A 14258-nucleotide genomic window follows, 5' to 3' on the forward strand; every position below is an offset into this window, starting at 1 on the left:
GGAGTGAAACAATCTATTTGTTAAATTTGAGAGAAATTTCATTTAGACTCTATTTCTTTACAACGTAGAACCAAGACTAAAATCAATCTGTTTTTGTAATTTTTATAATCTATAAAAATATAATAAAAGCATATGTATAAAATTGAGAAGGTTTATTGTAGAAAGACAAACATTTTGAGAGAGAACCAAAAACCCACAACAAAAACAAATCCAACTCAAACAGGTAAATCAAAACTAATACAATTAAAATAACCAAAGAAAAGTCATATCTCATCCCCAAATTCAGAAGAAAAAAAAAATGTCATATTCACAAATTTTCTACTCTAATTTTAACTGTGAAGATGAAATTCTTCCAAGCAGAAGTATATTTTCTCTATTTATTGTCTTCTTTGATTCTTAAATTTATGATATATTTTCAAATCTTTTCCTTTCACTTGTGACTCATTTAACTTGAAATTTCATGGAATAAGATAACTAAATATACAGATAAACTACTGATTTACATCCTCTTTCTAAGAATAACTCCATTGCCTAACATTTTCATTAATCTTCTTTTTTTTTTTTTTTTGATAAACACATTTTCATTAATCTTCTTATTCAAAGTTAATATAAAGAAAATAAAAAATAATAAAAAATATTATTTCTATATAGTATTTTTATTGAATTCAAAACAGGGTTTATATTATATAGTTATTGATACTCAAGAAGCTCACATGATAGTAATGATTACATTTTCCTCATTAGCTTGAATATGAATATCCAGATCAAAAAATCTGGTAAATAATTCCTTAATATGCAGTAACATAGAATTTAACAAAATCTTCACTCCAAACTCCAGATTTGGCTAATAAAATCAATCTGTAAAGAAAAATGCTTGCTAAAACATGCAAATCAAAGCCAATTCAAACACAAATACACTAAATGGATAAAATCTAATATGAAGTATGAGATTAGTAGAAGGGAAATCAGACCATCCTAGCCTATCAGTTCGTTCCAGCAACTCTTCTTGGAAATTACCCAAGTGGTCTAATTGACAAAGATCTCAACAAATCTATAATTTTAATAGAATTACAAGGTCAGAATTAAGCTTTCATATTTGACTATTAAAATCAAGGGTGACACTCCCAATATCTTCAAAACAAAAGGCAAATATGATAAATTAGGTTTACAAATTAGGTATAAAATATTAAATTATATAAAATAAAATTCTTGGTAAATTAACTTAATAACTAAATAGAATAGACTAAAAATAACATAAGAAAGGCAGAATTTTTTAATAATAAACAGATTTTGAAAATTAACAAAACAAAACTCAAAAACATAATAATAAATGATGCTAAAATACATTCATAACTGATTGTGCATGATTTGCGGAGAGAAAAACTTCATCTTTCTCTGAATTAGAGGGTGAAATCCAAAATCAAAACAACCCAAATATGCAAATTTGATTCCCATCCAAAACACCCAAAACAAAACTATTCCTAACCAAAAAACCTAAATCATAACTGAATGAACCATAATACCCACATGTAAATCATAATTAATGCCTAAATTTCAAAAATAAAAAACATAACATAACTTTGTCTCTACCTTTCAACAGCAAACATCATATAAGGATTGAAAATAAAAGAAATAAGGAAGAAAAGAAAAGAAAAATGAAATAAAATTCAGAGAATGAAATTGAAATGCTTGATGTTTTAAATTGAAATGCTTGATGTTTTAAAGTCACAACCTTTCCAGTTTTTTATTTTGTTAAGATTAGAAACGGAAGTACAAAATTAAGATCAATATTTTTAGTGATTTCTGTAATCCAAAATAGGGAAAAAAGAAACAAAAAACAAAAGAAAATATCAGAAAATTGAGAAAACAAACATTTTCATGGAGAACCCAAAAACCCGAAACAAAAAGGAATCAAAACCAAAATCAAATCTAAACCTATCCAGCAAAAAAAACTCAATATAAAGTAATATATCATATCCAAATCTAAAAAAAAAAAAAATGGAGAAAAATGTACTGGAGCTGGTTCGACGATTTGATGGTGGCAGATAGATTGCCTAACGGTGTTGATGCCCATAGATTTTTCTTTCTCTATGCATGTGCTTGCAGTTGTGATGCTCTAGTCTAGCAATTGACGGCTTATGAACACAGTTTCCTCTCTATATCCAACATTTTTTTTTTTTTGGGAGTATTGCAAGCTTTTAAAATGCATTTTAACTGGTTATTTTTTTTCCTTTTATGCTGAGATGCTATCAAATGGTGTGTTAACCTAACGAAACAATATAATTTATCCTTTTTTAATTGCAAGCGTGGTAGAGTTTTAAATGGTCAAACGGTGCAGCGTGCGGCTGGTTTAACTTAAAAGTTGTATACGTGGCAGCATTTTAAGGGGCCTTTTTTCCTACGTGGCAGCACTTCCTTAATTGCAGGAAAAAACTTCTGCTATTATATATAGTATATGATATGACTAGTGTTTAACCGCACAATGCGCGGGATCATTTTTCATATTAATGACTTCGCATCCAACATAAACTTAGTTTCATACTTCCACTGCATGCATTTAAACTTAAATAATGTAGTATATTTAAGCATATATTGTCTACAAAAAGAATTTGACTTTAAGCAATTAGAGATTGACTTCTTTTGAGCATCTTGTCAAGCTTCTATTGTATAAAAAACACATTTATAAAATTTATACTTGGATTATGGCTTACGTAGCGCACTCTGCACTGTAGTGGAGTGCTCTATGATTTTGGTTTTCAATACTCTGCCCTTTACTAATTTGCTAACAATTTGCTAGGTCATTTTATTTTTGAAGCATTTACTGATTTGCTTCAAGCAAGAATCTAAAAAAATAATACATAAAAATAAATTAACCTAAGTAAAAAAATTAAAAAAAATTAAAAACCACATATAAGGTTGAAACACACCAATTTAAAACTTACATGACAATTTCAAATAAGAAATCTGCTATTCCTAGGAACCACAATGAATCGCATCAAACTAAAACTTGCATGACAATTTCAAATACTAAATCTACCATTCCTAGGAACCACAATGGATCAAACCATAAGATTAGAGAAAATTTTACAACCAAAAAGTTCAAAAGAAAAAAATGGTTACTGGTTTATGGAATAGAAAGTCAAAAAAAATATTCGTTAGAGCCCTTGAGTTATGTATCATAATTTGTGTGATGGTTTGAAGGAACATATAAAAATTTGAAATAAAAGAGATATCTCTTAATGTTTATGTAGATTAAAATCAATTTATCATTACGGGTTTAATATTTTTTTAAGTCTTAATTCCATTTTGCATTTGATCCTTTGCTATGTACTTAAAATGTATTTGTCCATTTGCTTATCATTATGTACATATATAATAGTTTGATGAATCATTTCATTTACACCCTTGTCAGGGATAAAAATATCATGATTAGCAGAGATTGGTTCTCATTATTTTTTGGAGGTAATGTTAGTTAAAGATATATGTGCAAACTATTATTTGTTGATACAGGTTATGGGTCTCTTGAATGGTTTTTTGCTGCAGCTTAGATGAATTCTAGTGTGTATGTGAGTTTAGTTTACAAGTGTTGAGCATGATTTTATTAAGGTTAAGATGTAAAACACAATGATGGAAGGCCAGCCTTAGGGTTGGACGGTCTTGGGTGCCTAAAACCTTCCCAAGAATGTACCTAAACTCCGAACCCATATCTTTGGTAGTAAGATTAAAAGGCCATTCCTCAAGAGGATGCTACATATATGGTTCCAAGACCATTGCAAAAACTAGGTGGTGACTCCATCTCCTTTGCGACCATTGTGGTGACTCTGCTAGGGATAATGAGTTTAATTCCTGTGCCTTATTTCTTAACCTTGATAAAAATTATTTCAATACTTGTTTGCACACACATCACTTGGTTTCTTTTGTCCCTTCACCTCTATTAGTGATGAGTGGGAAGATGAAAGGCTCCATTTAGGCTATGTTAGGTTCTAAAGTCTTAGGATTTTATGTATTTAGAACTCTAATTTGTATTGTTGGCAAACCATGATCAAAACAATGTATTTAGAAGTGTTTTAATCTAGCTTAAAGTTGTGATTTTATGTAAAGTTGGAATCGAGTTAAAGCAGAAAGCATTGTGCCTTTCGGCCTGGCTCGATCGATTGAAAGACAGGCTCAATTGATCGAAGCTCGGGCAAAATGTTTTTTTGTAGAATTTTCCAACTCAACCCTAAGTGTTTTAAAACGTTTTTAGAGTTTCTTATTTGTCCTAACTATAAAAGGCAAACCCTAACCACGTTTTAGTGTTGCTCATAATTGCGGTTTGTGTAAATCTCTTGTGAGATCTAGAGAAGTTTTCCTTTACACAAACTTAGGGTTTTCAAGGAGAAGATTTATCTACACCTTGATGATCAATTCAATTGCTGCCATTGAAGCTTAAAAAAAACATAAGCGGGTGTGCTTGTATCTGGTGGTAAATCCAAGAAAGAAGGAGTCTGTGGATTCAGAACTTGCACGTGGTCATGTCAGTAAGTTCTACTGGTTGGTAGCAATAAGAAGTCGAGCGTGGGGGCTTATAAGTCTTATTTTATGAACTTCGATTCTTTCAAGATAGTTGATTCAAGTTTACCCTGAGGATAGCTAGGTCAAATCCTTCCCAGGTTTTTACCGGTTTGGTTTCCTAGGTGATCATATCTTGTGTTATTTATTTTCCGCTGCTTTGCATGATTTGATCTTTATTATTGTGATAACCTAGACTTGTTTAATTGGACTAAGTAACAACTTGGCTAATTACCTAGGTTAAATTAATTGTTTAAGGGGTTTAAAAACTATCAAGTGGTATTACAGCAGGTAGCTCTTTTGTTGTTGATTCTTTGATCACTGAGCTGATCCTTGACCCCTGTTGTCATGGAACACAGACACTCTCTAGTTATTCCTCCTCACTTTGATAGGAATAATTATGCTTATTGGAAAGTAAGGATGAAAGCATTCCTGAAATCCATTGATGAGAGGATGTGGAACTCCGTTGAATACGGATGAGAGAAGCCCACTACTCCTGTTAGTGAGTGGGAAACTTCTCAAAAAGAAGCAGCTGTGTTTAATAGCAAGGCTATGAATGCGATCTTTAATGCTGTTTCTATGGAGGAATTTAAGAGAATCTCTAATGTTGAGGTTGCTTATACTACTTGGAATATCCTCCAGACTGTGCATGAAGGCACAAAGGATGTCAAAATCAATAAATTGCAGCAATTGACTTCTAAATTTGAAAGCATTAGGATGTCTGATGATGAATCTTTTGATGAATTCTATGCTAAATTGAATGATATTGTTAATTCTACTTTAACTTGGGTGAAATCTATGATCAACCTAAAATTTTTAGGAAGATTCTTAGATCTTTAACTGAAGACTTTATACCCAAGGTGATTGCCATTACTGAAAGTAAGGACGTGGACTCCATCCCTATTGATGAACTTGTAGGATCTCTTCAATCTTATAAGTTGGATCTACCCAAAACTACCAAATCCAAATCAAGGGCTTTTAAGTCAGTTGATGATGTTGAAGGTGGAGGATTTAATGATGAGCTCTCTGCTACAGAGATTGCCTACCTTGTCAAGAACTTTAGAAATTTTCTCAGGAATAGTAATAGAAAAGCAAGAGGCACAAAAACTGCTGAACCTATAAATTTTAGGAAGCATGATCCCACTAAGGTTAACAATAATGATAAACCTAGAGAAAAAGTAGGTCAATCTTCCAATAGTTCCTTGGGCTCTCAGTGTTTTGGATGTCAAGGGTATAGACACATGAAATCTGAATGTCCTACCTATTTGAAGTCTAAGGGTAAGGCTATGGCTGTAACCCTTAGTGATGGTAAATTTTCTGATAATGAGTCTGATTGTGATGAGGATGGAAACTTCATTATTTTCATCGCAACTGCTGTAGTCGATGAGAGCATATTTGTTGAAGAGAATCCTTCTGATAGGGAACTCTCTGAAGATGCAAATTCTCAAGAGACCTATAATAAACTTTGCAAAGTTGCTGCAAAGGATGCTACGAATGTTGAACTTGTCCTGAAGAAAATTGAATCTCTTAAGCTTGAAAAGAAAAATTTGCTTGTTAAACTGTTTGATGCTAGTGAACTTTTGAACAATGTGAAAACTGAAAATATGTTTTTGCTTGATAAAGTTAAATCTTTGAAACTTGATTTATCTGTTGCTAGATCTGCTAGTTCTAAACTTGATCAAATGCTGAGTGTTCAAAAGTCTTCTTCTGACAAAACTGGATTAGGTTATGTTGAAAGCATCTCTATGTCTGCTCCCCATTCCACAAAGTTTGTTCCTTCATCTTCTTCTTCTGAACCTTCTGTGAGTGAGATAGTGAGTGAAACTGTCAAAACCCCTATGAGTGAGGTTGTTAAACCCTTAAAAGGTTCATCATCTAGGAAGATTAGGGTTGATCTGAAAGAGTCTAAGTCTAAGAAGCCTACCCTATCTAAGGACAAGACACATGATAAGCCTGCATGGATTTGTCACTTTTGTGGCAAGTCTGGACACATTCGTCCAAACTGTTACAAGCTGCAAGCTGCAAAGAGAGCAAACAAACCAAAAGTACCTGTGCCTCAAGCACTTGATCTTATGGTACTTATTGGTGATTTGGTAAAGGCTTTAAATCTTTATTCCAATCCTGGAGTTGGTAATCATTCTCATGTGAATAAGAACTCCAATGCTTATGGTGCATCTAAAAGGTTTTGGATGCAAAAGACTCGATCTAACTGAATCTTTTTGACATGGTTCTTATGCTTCATTGCTCTACCATTTATGACTATTGTTCTTTTTTTTTTTTTTTTTTTTTTTTTTTTTTTTTTTTTCTAGGATTTTATTGCATATCATTCATGCATTTCATTCTAGGTGTTTTTTTTTTAATTAAAAAAAAAAAAAAAAAAAAAAAAAACAAAAAAGGGAAGAAAAAGGAAGCATATTTTGTTTTGTACTATTCTTCTTGGTTTTTGATAATAAGGTTGGTCAATTTATTTTCACATAACATGTCTTTTGTACCTTGTTTAGCTTTGATGAGCTTACTTATTGCACTTTACTAGTTGAAACTTTGTAGTGCATGTTGTGTGGGAAAGATGTTTATGGTTTTTGATTATTCTGTCTTAATCTTGAAGTCACATGTTTTTGAATGTTGGACTTGAACTTTTAGAGAAAGGCATAAATAACCATCTCATCACTGTTCACTAGCCAATCATGAACACTTAGTGCATATCATAAGATTTTGTGCTCGAGAAAGTGTAGCACATGCACAAAAAGGACATAAGGTGAAGCCTCGGTTTAAATTACTTAATACTTAAAATTGGTGTGTACTATTAGGCTTGATGCCAAACTCATATGACTTAAAATTGGTATGTATATTATGAGGCATAAATACAAGAAACTTACATGATTGAAAGCTTATGATCTAGGAGATGTGGAAATTATATGATGTAACTCTTTAGGTGATAGTCTCTTTTAAATTCTTTGTGATGAATTTTGTAGACTTTGTGATAGATTGCTATTCACATATCACCTCACATGTATCTCAAGCTTTTGCTAGTTGTACACACTACACGAGTTATTCTTTGCTAAACTTCGTACATGTTATTGTGTGTTTATGGTCTGACCAACCAAGTTTTGCAAATACTTTGAATTTTGTGCAAAATTAATTTGTTGCTTGAAATTTTGTGGAGAATGCAAGAATTTTTGTTTTGGGAATTTGGGCTTAAAATTCTTGTTTTGAAAATCATATCATCACATACTCATGCATTTTGTTCTTAAATTTCAATGCTTTGAATTGATTCTAAATGTTTTTCAAAAACTGTGTTTTTCCTCAAATTTGGTGAGCCTCTGCCCATTTCGATCGATCGAAAATTTTTAAATTTGATAGAGAGAGCCTCTGTCTGTTTCGATCGTTCGAAACTGATTTTCGATCGATCGAACTTATTTCAAATTGTTTTCATAGAGTCTCTGTCTGTTTCGATCGATCGAGGCTGTTTTTCGATCGATCGAAACTCGTGAAACATGTTTTTTAAAAGGTCAGATTGTCTTTTTCAAAAGGACTTTTTCAAAAAAGTTTTTCAACTTTTCTCTCTCTCCGACTTGGCTAAGGCTCCACCATCAATTTTTTGTCGTTTTCCTCCAAGATTTTTGCAAGGTTTTTGTCCTTGAAGGCCGGTAAGTCTCTTTTGCCCTTCCTTTTGCATTTTATTTCATGTTTTCATGCATTATTGTGGGTATTTTCGACACTTTCAGTATATTGGGGTTTTTGATGATTCAAACTTGTTTTGATGAATTTGATCAATGGGTTTTTGTTCTAGGATATTATTATCATGATTCTTACAGTTTAATTTGATCAATTTTGTGGTTTTTGAAAAATTGGAAATTCTAGGGTTTGAATTTGATCCGAATTGGGGATTTTTGTCTAATTGGGTCAAATTGATGAAATTGGCTTGTCAAATTTATGTATTTGGTCATTATTTTTTTATTTCTATCATGTGTGATGATCAATTCGTCATTATTTTTCAAATTGATCAAGTGGTTTTTCAAATTTTGGGGTTTTTGTGTTAACACCTCAATGTTCAAGCCAATTTTGTGATTTGAACTTTTTGGACTTAATTCACTGCATTAGAACATACATCATACCATTTAAATTTGTCATGCATCATATAGATTTTAATTCTATATTTTTTTTGTACTAACTTGCAGTCTGCCTTTGGTTTTGTGTTTTGTTCTTTTACTCTGTGCTTTGGTCCTTATCTTAGCACCATGCCTAGGAAAACTAGAGCCAATAGGACCCCTTCCACTTCCTCTATGTCTCCCTCTAGGGTTGAGGAGTTTAGGAATGATAAGTGCAGAGAGGCCTTTTTGACTTTGAACCGTGAGCGTAAGATTTGGGCTGAGCGAGCTGTTGTCTTAGATGAGCTTAATCTGGCCATTAGGCCAATTTTGAGACTAGAGGTTGGTTGCCTCTCTTAGAGATAGATCATCCACCCCCGACCACCCTGATTAAAGAGTTCTTCTCGAACCTCTCTTGCCACGTCTATGATTCCAACACCCTTATTAGGAGTTGGATACGAGGTGTTGAGTTCACCATTACCCCTAGGGTAGTGGCTGAGGCTCTTGGGGTTCCGGTTGTTCGGGAGCCTGACTATCCCTATGATGAGTCACCCTCATTAGATGTTGTCATGTCATACATCACTGGGTCATCTATCCAGTGGGGTTCTGATCCTCGAATCACGTCCGCTGAGCTTACCGAGACTGCCTATCTTTTCTTTAGGATAGCGTGTCATTCGTTGTGGCCTATTTCTCACTTCCACACCATCCCTTTAGAGCGATGTGTGTTTTTGTATGCCTTTGTTTTTGGAGCGTCTATCAGTTTTCCTCACTTGTTCCTTTATTCTTTGAACGAGGTTCATAGGAGTTCTGCCGTAGGGCATGCACTGATTCATCCTATTTTTATTCAAAGGATTTTGCTCTTTTTAGGTCTAGATGGTTTTCCGTCTGGTGAGCCTGTTCATGTTGTTGCTCCCATAGGTGCCACCTTTCTTCGTCAGAGGGTTGCTCATTAGAGAGTTGCTCCTTCTCATCCTTGAGGTGCGTCATCTTGTGGTGTTCCCCCCCCCCCCCCCCTCTTCTACAGGTGTTGATGCTGCTGAGACATCAGGTGCTACTGCTGATGATGATGTTCCTCCACCGACTGCTTCGGATGATTGAGACATTCGTCGCACGTTGGATCATGTCTTGACCGTTCAGACGGCTCATGGATAGATTTTGGTGGACATGCTCAATGAGATCCGTGCCTTGCATGCGGAGTTGGTGCAGTTTAGGCCACCTCCCTTTTGATGATGGATTCTGTTTGTTCTTTGGCATTCCGTTACAAAAAGGGGGAGTACTTTGTAGAGTTTTTGCTTTCAGGGGGAGTTTTTATTTATTTTGGTTGGAGCTTGTGGAGTTTAGATTGTATCTAGGTGCTTCACTTTGTACTTTACATTTTTAGCTCTTGCCATATTTTTTTTGATGGGATATTCATGTTAGGGGGAGTTTTATGTTTTGTTGGTACTTTATATGTTTCTTGTTTCAAATTGCTTATTGATTTATATTTATGAGTTATTCATTGATATTTGTCTTTATTTGTGTGTTGTTTGAAATCAAGAAGTTAATTGTTTACTTGTATTGTTTCCACACATGCGGTTATGCATTTTGTTTAGTATTTCAGGAAATATACAGGTTGATTCAATTGAGCTGATGTCTACACTTGCAACTGATGGATAGTAGTTAGGATTGAATTTGTTTTTTGAGCATTATTTTGTAAAGGGCTTTTTATTTTGTAAACTTTGAGCTTCTAGTTGTGTTTTGTCACGGATTACCAAAGGGGGAGTTTGTTAGGTTCTAAAGTCTTAGGATTTTATGTATTTAGAATTCTAATTTGTATTGTTGGCAAACCATGATCAAAATAATGTGTTTGGAAGTGTTTTAGTCTAGCTCAAAGTTGTGATTTTATGTAAAGTTGGAATCGAGTTAAAGCTGAAAGTATTGTGCCTTTCGGCCTGGCTCGATCAATCGAAAGACAAGCTCGATCGATCGAAGCTCGGGTAGAATATTTTTCTGCAGAATTTTCCAACTCAGCCCTAAGTGTTTTAAAACGTTTTTAGGGTTTCTTATTTGTCCAAAGTATAAAAGGCAAACCCTAGCCACGTTTTAGTGTTGCTCATAATTGCGGTTTGTGTAAATCTCTTGTGAGATCTAGAGGAACTTTCCTTTACACAAACTTAGGGTTTTCAAGGAGAAGATTTATCTACACCTTGATGATCAATTCAGTTGCTGCCATTGAAGCTTAAAGAAAACACAAGCGGGTGTGCTTGTATCTAGTGGTGAATCCAAGAAAGAAGGAGTTCGTGGATTCGGAGCTTGCACGTGATCGTGTCAATAAGTTCTACTGGTTGGTACCAATAAGAAGTCGAGCGTGGGGGCTTGTAAGTCTTATTGTATGAACTTCAATTCTTTCAAGATAGTGGATTCAAGTTTACCTTGAGGATAGCTAGGTCAAATCCTCCCCAAGTTTTTACCGGTTTGGTTTCCTAGGTGATCATATCTTGTGTTATTTATTTTCCGCTGCTTTTCATGATTTGATCTTTATTATTGTGATAACCTAGACTTGTTTAATTAGACTAAGTAACAACTTGGCTAATTACCTAGGTTAAATCAATTGTTTAAGGGGTCTAAAAACTATCAGGCTAAAATCTTCCAGAGTTCATACCACTAACTCATAATCGGTGCCATCACCTATAATGGGCTTTGAGTACATTAAAGGTTTGCTATCGATCCACTTTAGGGTCCACTTAAGCCCTTGATTGGAATCATTGCCCATCAAGTTGTAAGTGACCTACTTATCTATCCCTTTAGCCTTAGGGAGCCTACCCACACAAGAGAGATCCTAGACCCTATCACAAAGGATACCCTTTATATCTCATGTTTTTTCAACTATATATCATGTGTTCACCTAATTATAAGGAACAAATAAAAGATGTAAAAATGGAAGGGATGACCCTAAAGTTATGGTATACCCTAAGATATTATGGGATAAAAGAAAAGAAGTTCTCACATATAAGAGGCTTGTCCCTAAATCCAAAGTGATATCTTAACTTGAAAGGTTCATAAGACCATAGCCTAATTGCTATCATAGGCCCAAGTGGAAAAAGCCCTTTTGAAAAAGAGGACTTTGGGCCTAAGGTAACAAATATACTATGGACTTAGCATCTAAAATCCTACAAAACCAATATGAACTTTCCTAATTTTGGGACTCCTTGTTGTATGCCCAGGCCCAAAATGATGAGAACTTCATGGGTTTTGAAAGGAAGGCTACAATTATTCTAGCTATTTTAAAAAAAAAGTGAGATGATGAATAAAAATGAAAAGCCCAAAGGTGGTGAATATATTGTAAGCCCATGTTTGAGACAAAGGGTTGAAAATTTCTAAATGCATTCTAATGAAAGCCCATGAGAATAAGATAAGGGTTTTATTGTAAATGGACCAAAATCCAATGAAACAAGGGGCAAAAATCCATAAGAGGGAAGGGAGTGATATTGTAATTGTACTTTCATTAAAATGAACTTAAAAATTTCTAGGGACATCTAAAAAGTTAAAAAACCTTTAATTGGGACATGAACTTAATGAAAATGGGATTTCTTTTCAGGCATCACGTCCCGGCTCCAATCCAAGTCCAATGGAAGGCGGGACATTCAAAGGGAAGACCCCTCAAGAGGGAAAAATCGACACTTCAAGAGAAAAGGTCCTCATGCAAAAGATGGCCGAGTGTGTGGAGGCACAATTTGAAGCTATTAAGAAGATAATAAGCCATCTCTCCGAGATAGAAGAAGAGGAAGCTGAAAAAGACAAGGCTAACCATGGACAAAGAGAGCTAACTCAGGAAGACATCAACTATATGATGACAGAAGGGAAGGTCCGCCTACTTCTACCTAACTTTATACCACAATTGAAGAGTACTCCTGGACCATGGATATTCAAAAGGGCCCATGTCAACGACTTTTTTGAGTCGGGAGATGTAGGATTATGGGAAGATCATGATTGGCTAGAATGGACCTTGATGGTGGGAACAACTCAAGTCACCCCAGCTGCTTCATGCTTGAGTGTGACATGGACCCTTCCTTTGATAACAACCAATACCTTATGCTAACTCAAAACAAAGAAGAGGAAGGAGATGATGAAATGATTACCTATTGGAGTGGAGATGATGGTGATTAGTTCTTTGACGAGGTGGGGAGAGACTTCCCTAATAAGGGTGAGGATCTTTATGACATAACTAAAGCTATGCATGTATGGAAACCTCTGAAGGGGGAGGACTGGTTTGCTAAGCTGAAGAAAGGCGAGGAGAAGAGTGGCAAGCCTTGAAGAAGAAAGAAGATAGAATTCATCATGCCTATTGTGGGGCCCATTAATAACTGGACTTGGGTTGGGTTTTCTGAAAACATGAGGAAAAAGTTTTGTGATGCAAGTTCCAATGTACTTTTCAATAGTTTCAATAAGATAAATTCTGATTTGGATTACTTCGATGTGTGCCATAAAATTGAAATTATGCACTTAAATGATTCAAATGAATTTGAAAATGAAATTAATAAACAATTGGAAAAGAAAATTAAACCTATGGAACCAACTTTTGAAACTATTAATTTAGGCAATGATGAGAGTCCAGTCTTAATTAAAATTGGTTTAACTCTAAATGAAAAAGAAAGAAAATATCTCCAAGAACTCACCAAATTTCAAGAGGTGTTTGCATGGTCCTATGAAGATATGCCCAGAATTGACCCTGAGATAGCTCAACATCACATTGATACTCATAATCATATGGTTCCTGTCAAACAAAAGTTGAGAAGAATGAGCACCGAATGGCTCTTAAAGATCAAAGAGGAAGTTACTAAGCAATTAAAAGTAAGGTTCATCACACCCGTACACCAAGCCGAATGGATAGCCAATGTCGTGCCCGTACCTAAGAAGGATGGGAAGCTGAGGATGTGTGTGGATTTTAGGGACTTGAACAAGGCATGCCCTAAGGATGACTTTCCTCTCCTTCACATTGATGTCTTGGTGGATAACTCGGTGGGAAATGCCTTGATGTCTTTCACGGATGGTTTTTTGGGGTACAACCAAATCAAGATAGCTCCCAAAGATATGACCAAAACCACTTTCACTACATAATGGGAAATCTATTGTTATACGGTGATGCCGTTTAGCCTTAAGAATGCTGGGGCAACCTACTAAAGGATGGCTGCAATCTTGTTAGATGATATGATGCATAATGAGGTGGAGGTGTATGTCGATGATATGATAGTGAAATCCAAGGGCAGAGGATAGAGAAAGCCACACCATAAACTTGAGGAAGTTCTTTAAGAGGATTAAAGAGTATAGCCTAAGATTGAACCCACAAAAGTTTACCTTCAGAGTAACCATCAGAAAATTGCTAGGCTTTCTAGTGAGTGATAAAGGGATAGAAGTTGACCCATCCAAGATCAAAGCCCTATTGGAGATGCCTCCACCTAGAAGTGAGAAAGTGATTAGGGGTTTCTTGGGTCGATTACAATACATTAGTCAATTTATTGCCAAGCTTACCTCCACTTGTAGGCCCATCTTCAAACTCCTAAGGAAGAATGAACCATAAACATGGAACGATGAATGCCAAAAGGCCTTTGAACTTATCAAAGAATATCTCCTCCACCCACC

This window comes from Quercus lobata, chromosome 4, assembly GCF_001633185.2.
Source record: "Quercus lobata isolate SW786 chromosome 4, ValleyOak3.0 Primary Assembly, whole genome shotgun sequence".
NCBI lineage: Eukaryota > Viridiplantae > Streptophyta > Magnoliopsida > Fagales > Fagaceae > Quercus > Quercus lobata.